This window comes from Pterocles gutturalis, unplaced genomic scaffold (genome assembly GCF_000699245.1).
Source record: "Pterocles gutturalis isolate BGI_N339 unplaced genomic scaffold, ASM69924v1 scaffold31911, whole genome shotgun sequence".
In the NCBI taxonomy this organism is placed as follows: domain Eukaryota; kingdom Metazoa; phylum Chordata; class Aves; order Pterocliformes; family Pteroclidae; genus Pterocles; species Pterocles gutturalis.
In genome coordinates this window covers 22,495-37,323 of record NW_010098936.1, presented here as the reverse complement: position 1 = coordinate 37,323, position 14,829 = coordinate 22,495, and positions in this window count along the sequence as shown.

The window sequence follows — 14,829 nt, the reverse complement described above, 5'->3', positions numbered from 1 at the left end:
ATGCTACCAGTGGGCTTTGGGGACACTCCAGCTTGTATTGCAAATGGTGTGGAAAAGAAAGTTAAATATCTTGAACAGTATCACCCAAAGGAGATAATACAAATGAAAAACAACATTAGGTGTTTCTGTGTAAAACCCCTGGTGAGACTTAGGCTCAGATTACACAACAAGAAAACAGCTAGTGCTGAAAGAGCAGGTCTGTGTATCATAACACCTCCTAGAAGCTCTCAAATGGATATTTACAGCAGGAAAAAAAGCTGTTAGTCCCAGTGAGAAGCCCTGACCCCAAGGTTAAGAAAATGGAAACAGCTGGTTTTCTTTACAACAGACACTTGTGGGTATCAGACATTTGACATAATTGTTCACACTGGGATGGGTAAGCCCATGTAATTATTACCACAGGGGTTATATTCCAGAAAAACTAGCACAGCAGAAAGATGGCTTCATTACTTATTCCCATTTATACTAGGCTACTGGTAGGAGAGGAGTCAAAACATTTAGATCAGGGTAAACAGCTTTTGGAGAAATTTTACTTCAGTTTTAGCAGCTGAAATCCTGTGGTAACCCAAATTTTGATAGTTATTCTGTATTGTTTTTTCTTACGCACTTATAATTTGTTTCAGAGCTGTTAGTGCACAGTGAGATGGATGTCAAAGTCAGAGGTTTGTAAAGGAGTCATATCTTTCTGGGTAAACAGCAAGTGGGAAGAATTTTATAGCACTTACACTCAAATGGCAAGTTGGGGCTTTTCCTAGCTAAGAAAGACTGTAACTAACAGCAGAAAAGGAGCAGGGTTGTGTCAGCTGTTTATTTATTGTCAATATTTCATTAGAAAACAATTCTTTCACTTACATGAATGGTAAATGAGTTATCTTCTCAGGTTTAGGTCATGACTTGAATCCAGCCAAGGAGAATATCAGGAAATAAACATTATTCTCTATTACTGTTTCAGTCACCCTGATGAAATGAGTTGAACAACCCTGAGTCCAGTTGTTAATAAACATATTCACACAAAACAAACTTATTGGCACTAAAAGATTATCTCCATGTAGTTCACAGCCTGAATCAGACCCAAACACTGAATTCTTCTGTACTTTCTCTTCTTTATCTCTTCAGGTTTCCTAAAGGGAAGACTATAGGAAGGAAATCTCTACTCTTGTTAGCTATGCTAAACTTAAGAGAATGGATGGATGTTCAAGTGTTAGCTTGTCCAGCAGTATTCACTTCTGCTGCATCTGGGATTGCCTCAGGTAAATGTCAAATTGAAGGTTTGAGTTTATCTTTCATAACATCCTATCCTCTGTCTTCTGGAGAGAATTTTATTAAAGAAAGATGCACTGGCATGTTCCTAAGCGAAGTATATTTTTCCCTGCCATTACCGGTGACAATCTTCTGACAATTCCCTTTCAGATATTCCTTCTGATAAACATCTTATCACCTTGTTCATAATCTGATGTATGGGGATTTCTTTTTTTTCCTAAGCAGTGCGAAACAGTTAACAGTTAACAGTTTAAATCATAGTTTATTGCTACGATTTAAAACATTATTTGCAAATAAATAAATAATTTTAGTGGACTAACCCATTTTATAGAAACATACATTACATTTTTTGTATTCTGCATATCTGAATTGATGCTGATTATGGGCCTGCTTTTGTTTCTCAGATGTTTGTATTGTTTCTCCCTCCTAAAAATGTTCACAGTGGTGATCTCTTACATAAATCACCCTATTGCAGGGCCTTTTTGTGCTCCTCTTCTCAAAACTTTGTGAATATTCCTTCTGTAGGTAAGAGAAATATTGTAATCTCTAAGTGGAACATCAACATAGCATGTGGTACAGATCTGAATGATATGCAACAGCACTTTTAGCTCATGCTATGGTATTTTGACAGTTATTTGTAAGAGGCAGTAGCTCCCAAGCCCTTTGAATTTTGATTTCAGTGGGACACAGACGCTTCTGTCTTGAAGAAGAACAAGATATCAGTAAATTGATCATTAATATCTTGCCTTTGGATGAAGCAGAGACTTGCAAGATACAAGTGATGTGCTGATTGGCATCATTTTGCCTCTTTGAAATATATCATCTCTGTTATTTTTCTGCACTTCTGTTGACATTTCTACCCTCTAATCTGGGAAAGAAAAAACAAGTAGCAGGGCACACAAAAAACCTCATTGGTCTCTGAGGCAGTGTACCTCCATGTCTTCCATTACTATTGTCTGACTGTCTTGGGATTTATTTTTTCAACACCACTTTCTCCTGTTAAAGGGTAGACAACTGAAATACGAACAAATCAACTGTTTCATGAGACCACACGATACAGTGGCACAATAAATTGCATGTTGCATCCTGTCCTGGGATAACATCTTCCAAAATGGACCATCCTTTTCTTTTTTTTGTTGCACTAGATCTTGATTGTGAGAAGTATAGCTTGTGATAGCAGTTTCACTTGGGTGAAGCAAAGGGATCATCCCTTTCACACAGAGGATCTGTTTTTTACTTGACCTCTTCTTTGCTACCAGGTTCACCCTGTGCATTGCACACAATGTCGTCTTTTTCAGTTTGGCTTCTCTTACCCTTTCCTAATAGAGATAGATTTTTTCTAACTATTAATATTATTCATAACTTCATATATTATAATAGTGCTTAAAGCTTTAATCACAAGAGGCAGGGGAAGGAGAGTGGCTCTTCCTTCTCCCAGGAGAGGGAAAGTTTGCTAATGACCTGTGAGGGAATGACAGATGATTTCTCTCTCAGGTTACACACGCTCTAAATCCTCTTCATCATTTCTCTCCAGCAATGAGGAGACAGATGCTACTGTAGCAGTACAGAACTTGTGCGAATCTCTTACAAGGACCCTTTATTACTGCTATGAGTAAAAACAAGTGACTCGCTTAGCCTTTCATTCTATTTTTAGAGAGGCTTAAATTTCTGAAGGACATATTTGAGTCCCTTACATGGCTTTGGCTAGTTTTCTGTTGTTGACTTTTTTCCCCTTTTCTTTTTGTGTGATATGGGAGGATGAAGGTGGGAGAAAGTAAGTGTCTGTTTCTCTGAGCTGTTGTGTTAGAATTTGTTAACCTGACATTTTGTGTGCTGTGATGTGCCCAGTTCGCTTTCTATCTGTTTCTAGTAGCCATGGGGATACAGACAGCAGAAATCGCACTTCTCACACACACTTTCTCTCCTGGAAAAAAAAGCTGATGAAAATGATAGACAAATGATTTTGGAAACAAATCTTTGATATGCCCTCAGAGTAAAGGCTATGAAGTCTTTGGAAAGCAAGTTTGTTTTTATTTAAGCATTTTACTGTAACCTGGTTTGCAAGAATTGCTTTTACATCCAGAGAGCTGTAATCTCAACTCAGTTGTCTTTTTAGAACCTGAGCCATCTTCAACAGTTGTCATTGGGACTCTGGTGTTTTTTATGGAGATTTCACCAGGCCCTCTTCTAGAGCTTTTTCAGAAATTGCAATGAGAGAGAGATCAATTAGTACCACTGCATAATTACTTTGTAGAGACAAGGCTAATCTGTTAGGAATTTGATTGACACCATCAATCTATGTGGGTACTGATCTCTTGTTAGATATCAGTGACTTCTGAAAACTACTGATGGTTTAGATTGCAATTAGTGGCCCACAGGTGAAAATACTGTATCTCATGCCATTTCCTCCTAAGCATCCATGTTTTTATTATGTGCTTTTTTCTTTTTAGGAAGGAGTACACGCTGGACTGTCCCTTTTTATGTTCTGTTTTGTGTGGGTTTTTTGTTGCTCTTTTTTTTGTGTGTGTGTGTGCGTAAGGATACATAATTTGCCCTCTTCTGACACAGAAGTACCATAGAAGTTCACAGTTCTAGAATAATAAGAGATTATCATATATTGTCATCAAAACTAACCAACTACTGATGTTGACATGAAAATTATTTAAGACACTGTGTGTTTTACTACTCACTAAGTGCAGGAGTGAGAGCAGGAGGCATATCTGTTCTGCTAATTACTTATGAGTGCAAGTGAGAGAAGCAGACAAGAGAATGATTGTGTGAGCACAAAGACTGGAGAACTGATACGTAAACACATACACACACACATATGTGTATGTGATATATATATATATCTGTAGATAAATACCTTTTCCCCAAATGTGTGTCAGTTGGAACAGACGTCTCAAGCATGCACGCAGCCTTAACCTAAGTGTGTGTGTACACATACCTTCTCCATATAAAATATACACACTTGTAGAGGAAAGTATGTACCTGCGTGCAAATTTATGCACATGTATGCATGCACACACCTGATCTGGAGTTAAATGACAAGTTGTTTCAATAGTTGAGTTCTTACTCTTATAAAATCAGGGAAATTGTGGTGATCTTGAAAAATGTGTGGAAGCTTTGAGAAACCTTTAGAGAAAAGCATGGTTCTCCTGCCTCTTGGCAAGTGGAACATTTGGAGCTCTCTGCTCCACCTCCCCTACCAGAAGTGCATCTGATACACTGTACAGGGATTTCAAAGTTTAATTTAGCTTAACTCCTGGCTGCAATCAGCTGATGATAAATTTAGTTAGGGGATTAGGGAACCTTAAAGTCTAATAGCTCCTTAAAAGGACCTGAAGATGAGACAGCAAAACAAAAACATCTGCTAAAGTCTCCCTTAGAATGGTAGCACATCATACAGTCATAGTTTAGAGAAATAAAAAGGTTGGTTTTGGGCAAGAAGGGATTTTTGCAGATAAAGACACCTGGAGAAAGAAAACCAAATGTGTAAGTATTTAAGAGAGTTGTTCCCTTTACAAAGTGGAGGAAAGGATATCCTGTTTGGAATCAATAGTTTATAGCACACACCCTTCTCCTATAGTTCTAGATAGCTTGCTAGACCATAAAAAATAGCTCTTGTTAACTCCTTTCCCCCATTACATCTTTTTCATAGACTGTCATTTTTAGACAAAGTCTTTGCACTTCTGTGGCAGCATTAATTGAAGTGTGAATTCTTAAGCATGGCTACCACATCTTCTTAATGCTGCCTGTGGGCAGTAAAGTAAAAGTGTTGACCAGTACTTCATATGTGCAGTCATATATGGAGACTCAAATCAAATCAATACAAGAAAACCCAGTCAGATATTTATTTGCAGAATAGACTTATTAGAAATTACTAGAAGTTTCTTTTCCTAGATGCTTCTTTCTCACTTGTTTTTATACTGCATCAAATTTTGTAGATCCAGCTGTAACTGGGGCCTTTCGTAAGTATTGTACTTATATGTCTCATAGTGAGGAACAGTGCTTGTGCCAAAGACACTGTGATCTTGCACAGCCTTCTGCTTTATGCTTAACTTTTAAACTATGAATAGTCCATCTGAAGCCAGATTTGGAGCCTAAATGAGAATCCAGTAGCTATTTCATACCCTTTTTTTTTGTTTGCCTTCTTCATGACTTCTTCTGCTGTCCCACAGTTACATTTTTAGTTTTTCTACTGCCCAAGGGCCCAAGAAAGTACTTAGGTGAGGAAAGGTTAAAAAGAAAAAAGTATGTGAATAATTATTATTCAAATTAAAACGGAGTAATTATTAGATAAAATTTAAATCTGCTTAAAAATAAATGTCCTTTTACACAGTGTTTCATTATCTTGTGGGTTTAGCAGCTGAATGGCTATTATTTCAGAAAAGAGTTTATTGAGATTTGAAGGAGGATTATATGTAAAAGTAGAGTATCTGAGGTTAGCCTGGCTAAATCTGTTAGACTTTGAAAGCATAAGACAGTCATCAGTAGGAGTAAGAATGTGGATTGTATTGTCAAGGCAAGCAAGTGTGTTTTGTATTAATTTTTTTTCTGCAACATATGGAATAAAGCGCTATTGGAAAGAGTATTCAGACTAGGAATACAGATCTGCATGGATGAGTCAAAATATGGGTTCAAGAGAGAGAGAAACTAACAACTTTTCTAGTATAAGAATTTCTGATGTTCATAAACTCTTTGTATAATTACATCATGACATAGGTGTACTCATAACCATTATGTCTGGCATTCAAACATATGTGAAGAGAGACTTTTCTGTAACCAAGAGCAAAATTACACTGAATTTTCAAATTATATCTCTGAAATACCAATTGGGCTGATGTAGTTATGTGGTTAAAGTGTTCTCTTCTATGACTCTTCTTCTCTGAACCAGATATGTTTGTAAAACTCAGCAGCCTTTCTGATTGCTTCTAATTGGTCTTAAGAGTCCAATTTCAAGTTACATACATTTTTCTTCATCCTTTTTTTCACTGTGTCAGACATATAGCCAGGCATCCTAAGTTTCTATAACCATTTTATTTCTTACAGTAAGACTCTTGGTGTCTAAAGGCCACAGCACTAACAAGAATAAAGAGAGTGATGGTAATGGGAGCCAAACTACTAAGGCAAAAGAAAACCTGAAGAACTGTCTGTATTGTTAATAAAATTAGTGCAGATCTAGTGCTTGTGTGGTGCACAACTTTAGTCTTTCTATTCATTTCCATGGAAGCCATATTCCTCTCCTCCCCCCATTTCAAGCACTGAATACTTGATGTGCTAGGCATCATTTGAGGAAGGCTGCTCTAAAGTACCTTAGGCATCAAACTCTTTTGTTTGTTTTACAAGAATAATTCATGCAGACCAGGCTTTCCTGGGGATTACCAGGTCAGTTTATGGGTTTCTTAGTAATTTCAAAGCTCTCCCACACACTTGACAGACCTGTTGACACGAGAATGCTGACAAACAGGAGCAGGCCCAAAGCCAAATAATTAGCTGCTCTTTAGGGGAGGTGCCTTGAAGAATTCTTTTCCAACTCAGGATCAGAGACAGGACCTGTAAAATAAAGGGTGAGACAGGGATCTAAAAAAGACAGAAAAAGGTGATGTGGAGAGGAAAATAGGTTGAGGAGGAAGATGGGCTTGGAGAGGGATGAGTGCCACAAGGGAAAATGGTGAGGAGGAAAAGTTGATGTTCAAAGAGAAAAGAATTTGAAGATGCATGAGGTAGGCACAGAGATCAGTTGACTGTTTCTTAATGGCAGTCCAATGCAAGAATATCCATCAGTATGTTTTGCTATGAAGTTATTAAAAGCAATGTTTTTAGAAGTCTTGTTCTTAGGAGAATTTATGTTTCCTCCCATTCCTTTTTTTTTTTTCTTTTTGTACAGGAAATTTAATTTTATAGCACTGTACCATAGCCTGTCTGAAATATTCATAGTTGCCAAATGCATGTGAGATTTTAATTTTGGTCAAGCAGATTGTCTTTGATAAGCTGACCAGTAACTCTGATGGAGACTTTTGTTAGCTGAAGATAGTATCTGGTATCTGAACGTAGAATAAATAATAAGGTTAGAAGGGGCCATGGGATGTCATTTATGCAATGCCTTGCTCAAAGCTGGGCTAATATAAAAGATAGACTAAGCTTGTCCAGTCAAAGCTTGCAGATCTCCCCAGACAGAGATCCCATAGCCTTTCTGGGCCCTTGTTCCAGCGTAATGTTGAATTATTTTTTCTTATGACCACTAGAAATTTTCCCTTGTTGCAAATTATGATTCTTGCCTCCTGTCCTTTCATTGTCCACCTAGGAGAAGAGCCTAGCTATGTCTCCTCTTTAATCCCTCTTTGTTTAGTTGGATTAGCAATTAGATCTCCCTCCCAGTATTCTCTTCTCTAAAGCTAAAAAAGCCCATTTATTTCAGCCTTTCCTTGTATATCATATGCTCCAGCCTTATTTGTCCTCTGTTGAACTCTATCAAGGTTGTCAATATTTCTCTTGCTTTGGGGGCTCCAAAACTAGTGATAGTATTGCAGATACAGATAAATGCTTATAAACATTTAGTAGAGATGAAGAATAATTTATCTACTAGCTACTGTTTTGCTAATGCAAAAAAACCCCAAAATGCATATGTAGAGAGAAATGAAGGAGATAAATAATGAAGATATATGAAAGAAGAGGAAGAAGCAAGGATTTGAGCAAAGCTGGGTTAGGAAAATTGCAAGTATTGTGGATCTGAAGTGTAGTTGTGCTAGGCAGTCATGCTGTCAGACAGTGGAAACAAGGCCCTGATCTATTAGCTTTTATAATGGAGAGGTCTTGGCAAGGAATATTGCCACCTCAGGACACCTGCAGATTTTTAGGTGCCAACAGCGTATATCCCAGGCAGTGCCCTGGAGGGCAAGGGCAAGATTCTTATTCATCAGTTTTCCCTTCCTCTCTCTTGATGTAAATCATCTTGGCTTATCTAAGAGATATAATTTATGGCTGGCCTGCTGGCTGGTCAGCTTAATGTCTCTCATAAATTAGATAGCTCGACACATGTGGGTCAAGTTTGGAAATGCTATGCATGTCTTTAGAGGAGGGATGGATTCTTCCCAATCCTTCTTTACATTTGATCGTTTCCGCACCTCTCTATTTTTTATGTTCCTCTGTCAATTGTTCATTGTCCTTATTTTCCCTCTCATTTTCTTCTTTTTTTTCCAGTTGAGCATGTTGATGGCTGTACCAGATCAGTATATGACCTTATCTGACTTTTATGACTTAGCTTTTGTTTATCCCACACCTCCGATACGGAATAAAAGACTATGTTCCTCTTCCCAGTCTTTCCTCCTCTGTTCTCTCTACATAGACACATATTTCATGACAGGAACTGCAAAGAAAGATCTCTGGATGTCAAACCTCATGATGTTCTGTTGCATCTGAACAGCAATAAAAGTCCCAGCTCTTCTCAAATTCTCAAGAAAGATTTTATTTAATCTCAGAGAGGTCTGTGGGCTATAATAGAACTTGCTGTACAGCAAGGCCTGAGATCTGTTTTTTTTTTTTAAGACCAAGTCTGTACTTACTACTGCTGGTCAACATATTGATAAGAGAAGAAGCATTAGTGAGAAGGATGCTGTACCATCCAAAGAAGTCTTTAGGCAGCACAGTTTATTTTGTTCTGGCATCAAGTGGTTGCAGTAGGAGAAATTATTGATATAATTCTGTTACCAAACTTCTTTTTTTTCCTTTTTAACTGGTAGTTCCCTCACTGTGTATTGGTTGATACAGTCAAGAGAAAGAAAAGTTGGAGTTAGGAGAAGACAGTGGTATCGGGAATTCTCCTTCTGGGATTATCACCACCAGGTTAGAAGTAAGTAGTATTGAAAATGGGTCTAATTCAGTGCGTTCTCTACTGTGGAATGTGATGATTCCACTAAAAGGCTTCAGCAAAAGTCGGTCCAGTTAGCTGGAAGCAAAGAGGGGTGTCTGGCACAAAGGTTTATCTAGTCAGTTAATGGGGATACATCCAGTTCAATCCCCTTTTGAGTATGACCAGGACAGGTTTTGAATGGTACTTCTCCATTCTCATTTTAGTGGAATATATTACAGTGCAGACAATCTCTTTGAGTTGTAGAGGTGTTAACCAAGGTGGGTAAAAAAGAGACACCAGTTTCTCTTTTAAATCCTAAATTATATTCTTGCAGAAATCACTTATTATTCTGTCTCAGGGTGGTATTGAGAGAGTCTTGTGGCCAAAAGCATGATTTACTATTAGAGCAGGCAGACAGAATCTAATATGGGAAAAAAAGTGGAGAAATGAGGCCTTAAATTGACTGAGTCTTTGTAATTGCTGGCAAATCCACTGGACTGGTCTGTTGACAAACAGCACAGGGAGAGCTGGAGATAGACCTCTGGTAGATCTGAGAGCCAAAAATCAGCCAAAGATCTTGGACAAGTTTGGAAGCTTGTTTCTTGTTTGCCTCATTTCTTTCTACCTTCCCCCATTTCTCTGCAGCAGCAGCAGCGTTGGAGGGTGTGTACTCTGTCTGGCAGGCTGTTGGAGGAGTCTCTGGCCTCAAATTACACAGCATGAGGACTCTGTGCATAAAATTAGTAGCAGAGTTCTGTGTATTAGGCGCCAGGGAAAAATGTCACATTCAGCAGAACTCAGAGGCGAGAGGTGGAACAGAAAGAACTGGAACGGGACATCAATTCCCTTCTACCTTTTGCTGTTTTGCAGCAGACATATCTGAGAATGTTATAACCATCTGGCTTGGAGTAAAGATTATTTGGGTAGTAAATAGATTTTATTGTATGTCTTAATAACAGGGGTGTGTGATTTTTCTTCCTTTTTTTTTCATCCTTCACTTGCTCTTTTTCCTTTTTCTGAAGATTTATTACTTTTTGTCTTTTCACAAGGCAATCGCTTTTAACCCATGAAGAAGTCCTATTGACATAGAGTTTTCTGCCCTCCTTTCCACCCTCCTGTGGTCTGATTCCTTGTGAGGAACCCACTATAGTGGCACTACATTCAAATTCTGCAACAGCTTATACAAATTGTTTGTAGTGTAAAACTAAATAAACTGCTGGAAAACAGGGCACAGGCACTAAAGCAGAGAGAAGCAGCTATTCAAGGACTGGATTCTTTAGATACTGTCTCAGTATTGGCTATCTCATTCAGAAAACTGTTACAGAAAAGGTCACGGCTTCAGGGTGTGTTTGGGCTCCTTCCTTACATCATAAAAGCGGTAAAATCCTTGCCACACCAGTGTTAGATTGCCCTGAAGCACATGTGTAAGAAGGGCTGCATTATCATCTGTATGTGAGGATGGATTGCCAAGAGGCATGAATGTACACTTGCCTGAATTGTTTGGGGATGTACATGTACACACATACACTCACTGTGTTGTCAGAGTGCTTTCGTAAGACAAGGTTATCAGGCTGTTTAATGTGTTCCTCCCAATGTGTTCGCCATATTGATGTCTGTGCTGTGAGCTGGGCTGGGAAATTGATCCATGGCTTTAAAAAATATTTTTACAGATGGATTGGTTAGCTGATGTGTGTTGTAGCACGGCCTCAGATATGCTATCCTGTGGGACAGGAAAAAGCAAGAGTATGTGAGGACAGGGAATTTCCTAAGCTGATACCATCACCATATACTAATTTCTTGAAATCATAACTTCAAAGTCCCCCCATTACTTTTGTTTGGCTCAGATTATTGAAGCAATCCACAAACAGGATGATGTATTATCAGATTAGATAGCACTCTGGGGCAGAAAGCTGTTCTTTGTTTTGTTTCCTTGTTCTTTTCTGTAGTAGGGCAGGCCCATTGGCTACTGCTGTTTGACATACATGATCGTTTAACAACTACATGCTTTTCTAAGGGTTTGGGAATCAGTTTTAAGGCCTGGCATCAGAGTCTTATTGGCATATGTTTAAAAACTCCGTTTTTATGTTGTTTTCAATTTGCACTGTAGGTGATCTGGAGTGCAGGTGGGTTGCTAAGGATAATGGTTGTAGTTTCTCACTTTTCACCTGACTTTCCCAGAGAATTATACGACTGCTGAGCCTTTTCCCTCCTCACTCTCCCTTCATGAGAAAAGCATTACTGTCAACCCCTTTTTACAGACAGCAAGGCCGAGGCATAAGGAATCACGTAGCAAGCCGGTGGCTGAACTGGATGCGGTTAATTGAGAGGTCTCTTTAGACCCGTCTTCACGTAGCAAGGCAGCCTTCTGCCTCTTGAAGTATGGGAGACACAATCTCTGGCCTTCCAGACTTGAAATAGACAGCCTGGCAGCTGGCTTGAGGTCAGATTGCTTATTGGTACAGAAATTGGTGGGCTCATTCCACAAGTTTATCTTTTGAGGATAAAGACTGAAGTAATAAAAGGCCAGTAGGTGAGGCAGCAGATGAGATGGGCTATAAGTATATGCTGTGAGGAATACTGACAGAACAGAACTTTGAAAATTACATGATCTTGACACTTGTTGCCTCCATATTTGCCACTGGCCTGCCTATCCTAATCTCTAGCCCTCTTGCCCCCCAGTTTTTTTAGGTCATATTGTCCCAATTTATGAACCATTAGAAAATGAACTGTAAACTCTCTGTAATGAGCAGGCGGGGTATGTCTGCACCAGAAAATTGTGCTTCTTTGACTATATCAGTGTAGCTTAAGTAGTACACCTCCCCTAGGGTAAGGACAATTATACCAGTGTAAAAGTGCATATCCAAATATAGCTGAGTCCCGAATAAGTAGGTACCTTTATACCAGTAATAACTAGGTCCACAGTAAGGCACAGATTTATTCCCTTAACTTTAGGAAGCTGAGGTGACAAAATTTGGAATATAGTTACTTTATAATTCATGTATATTCCAAGGAGACAGATAAAACCTTCAGAGGGGGAGTTGACCCACTTGAGGTATGATTTACTGGCCAGTGGTGCCTGTCTCCCTTCACTGTCTATTCAGAGAACTTCCACTTAACTAAAGGCGCTTATCTAAAGGAATTTGGTCACAGGATTTCATCAGGTGGATGGGGAAATTAAACTATTAGGAACAGTGTAGGATGGTTTGAATGCAGCACCCCACAAATATTAGGAAATGCGAACCCTATTCTGAGATTTGGGAAAGTTCAGTGAACATTTTTTTTTGAGTAATTTTGACAGGTCTTTTGAACCTGTAAAACAGATGAAGCAGGATTTTCTTTGTCATGAGTAGAAATAACTCCAACATATTTTTGACTTTCAAGATGATTAGAAGACTAAACCACAGAGACTCTCCTGCCACAAAGGGTCACTGCTGCTATGCACTTAAAACTAGGTTTTAAGCTTCTGGAGGAATGGTTGTAGGCATGGCTCTTAGATGGAGCTATCCTACTTCTTTGTCTGCAATGGCCAGTTACCAGATTTTGACATTGGTAGTAGACTGGAGCATACATGTCTACCTCCACCCACATCTGTCATACACAGTAGCAATGGCAAGCTCTGCCCTGTTTCTTCCCTCTTTGCCTCTTTTATTCTGGAAGTGATATGCTATCTGGATGAAGAGATGTTCTGTTGCTGTTTCTGAGCTCTCATTTTTCTCACTTAGCCTAGTCTTGGGCATCAATATCCATCTGAGCTCTGCAAGAACAAAAAGCCCCATTGTTCATCAAGGAGAAGTTACTACTGTTCTGGTAAGACTTCCAGTCGTAAGTGATCCTACTATATCAGAGAGAAACCCTGTATCATTTAAAAATATTTTTAAATGAAGCAGGTTTATTGTAAGGGAAGAATTGTTTTCCACAGAGAGGAAGATCATAATACTACTTGTGATACTGCTATGCATAAGAAAAGCTGGCAAGATCTGGTTATGGCATCATTAACCTCAGAATTATACTGTTGAATGTATATTTCTAAAATAACTGATAATGACTAAAGAAAAAACTCACTTTTAGTTTTTTTTTTTTTTTTCCTATGTATGTGGTGGTTTTTTTGTTTGTTTGTTTGTTTGTTTGTTTTTGTTGTTGGTTTTTTTTCCCCTGCAAGTCCTTGTTTTGCTCAAGCAATTGAGGTGCAAAAGCCAAGATTCAGTTATGGGATTTAGCTTGACGTTCCAAGAAAAATGTCCTTAAAAAAAGGCAACAATTTCTTTAATATTTGGTTCTGTAAAACCCTTCATGTTGAGTAGTAATTTATTCTAGAAATGGCACCATCAAATTCACTGCCAGGAACGGTGGTAGAGGCTGACCTTTAAATTTCTTTAGTTCACTATGGTTTGTTTAGCTATGTTTATATCAGCAGGGCATCACGATCATAGTCCCTTTCTGCAAATGCATACTAGTTACTTTTCACCCTAAACAAGCAGTCACGGAAACTGTGTCCTGATTAAAATAAAGAGAAACTTCAAAACTTCTATTTAGCTATAGTCCTGTGCCTTTTTTCGTCCCAATACAATGTGTGACAGGGAGAGTATCCATGCACTCGGACAATATGGATTGAGCCATTATATAATGAAGAATATAAAACCAATCAGCTCAACTTATGCCCTCTCTTTTTTTTTTCTAGAAGTTCAGAAAGATGGGACAACTTAAACAATTTATTTTTTTTGGATGCATTTGTTTTCAGCTGTCCTGAAAGCACGTATCGAAGAAAGAGAGTCTTGTTAGTTATCATTGGACCAACTGCCTTCTAGGGATTTTGTAGCACTACTTGGAGAAGAGCACTGAAGATTACAGGGCAGACATAAGTAGCTTATCTTATATAACTTTTGTCCAAAAATTTTACAGAGCTGTAATTCATTATTCATGTGCTATTATAATAATGATAAGGAGATTAAACGTGCATATTTGAAAATAAGTATTGTAAAAGTGTATTAAAGCATTCTGTAAAGCTGATGGTAACCATAAAAGCAAAGTCTGTACAAGTAATATGAACGGAAAATGGAATATACCCCCAAATCACTTTTCTCAAATCAGTGTCGTCAGTTGCAGCTCAGCTTCAAGCAACCACAGAAGAAAAGACATGTAACTGCTAATGATGTGTATGTTACTGTGATAGTTTTGACCCTGACTGGCAGCAAAACACCACAACACCTGCTCACTCACCCTCCCTCCTCCTGGGGATGGGGAAGAGCATTAAAGGGGTAAAGGGAAAAGAGACACGTGGGTTGAGAACAGAACAATTTAATAACTAAACTACAGTAAAATTGAAAATAATAATGGTGATAATAATAATAGTAATATATACAAATATACAAATGAGTGATACACAGTGATACTGCTGACAACCCGATGACCAAAGCTCAGGAAACAAATATTCCACAGATGCTTTGAAAACAGTAGGTTGAATGAAAGTATCTTGCAAGCCAACTCTGCTGAATGTGCTTCTATTTGATGTTCAGCTTCCTTACAGTGATTGTTAAAATGTTATTTCCTTTACAGATTAGTCTGTGATGAGACCAGACATCTTTTAAGGCTATTATTCTTGTTCACATTCTTCTGTCACTGAACAAATTTATTCTGTGGCTGATGACTGAACGTAACTATACAGCACTTTTCTAACATCAGGTGCATCAGAGAGAAGCCATTACTCTAGAGTGTACAGA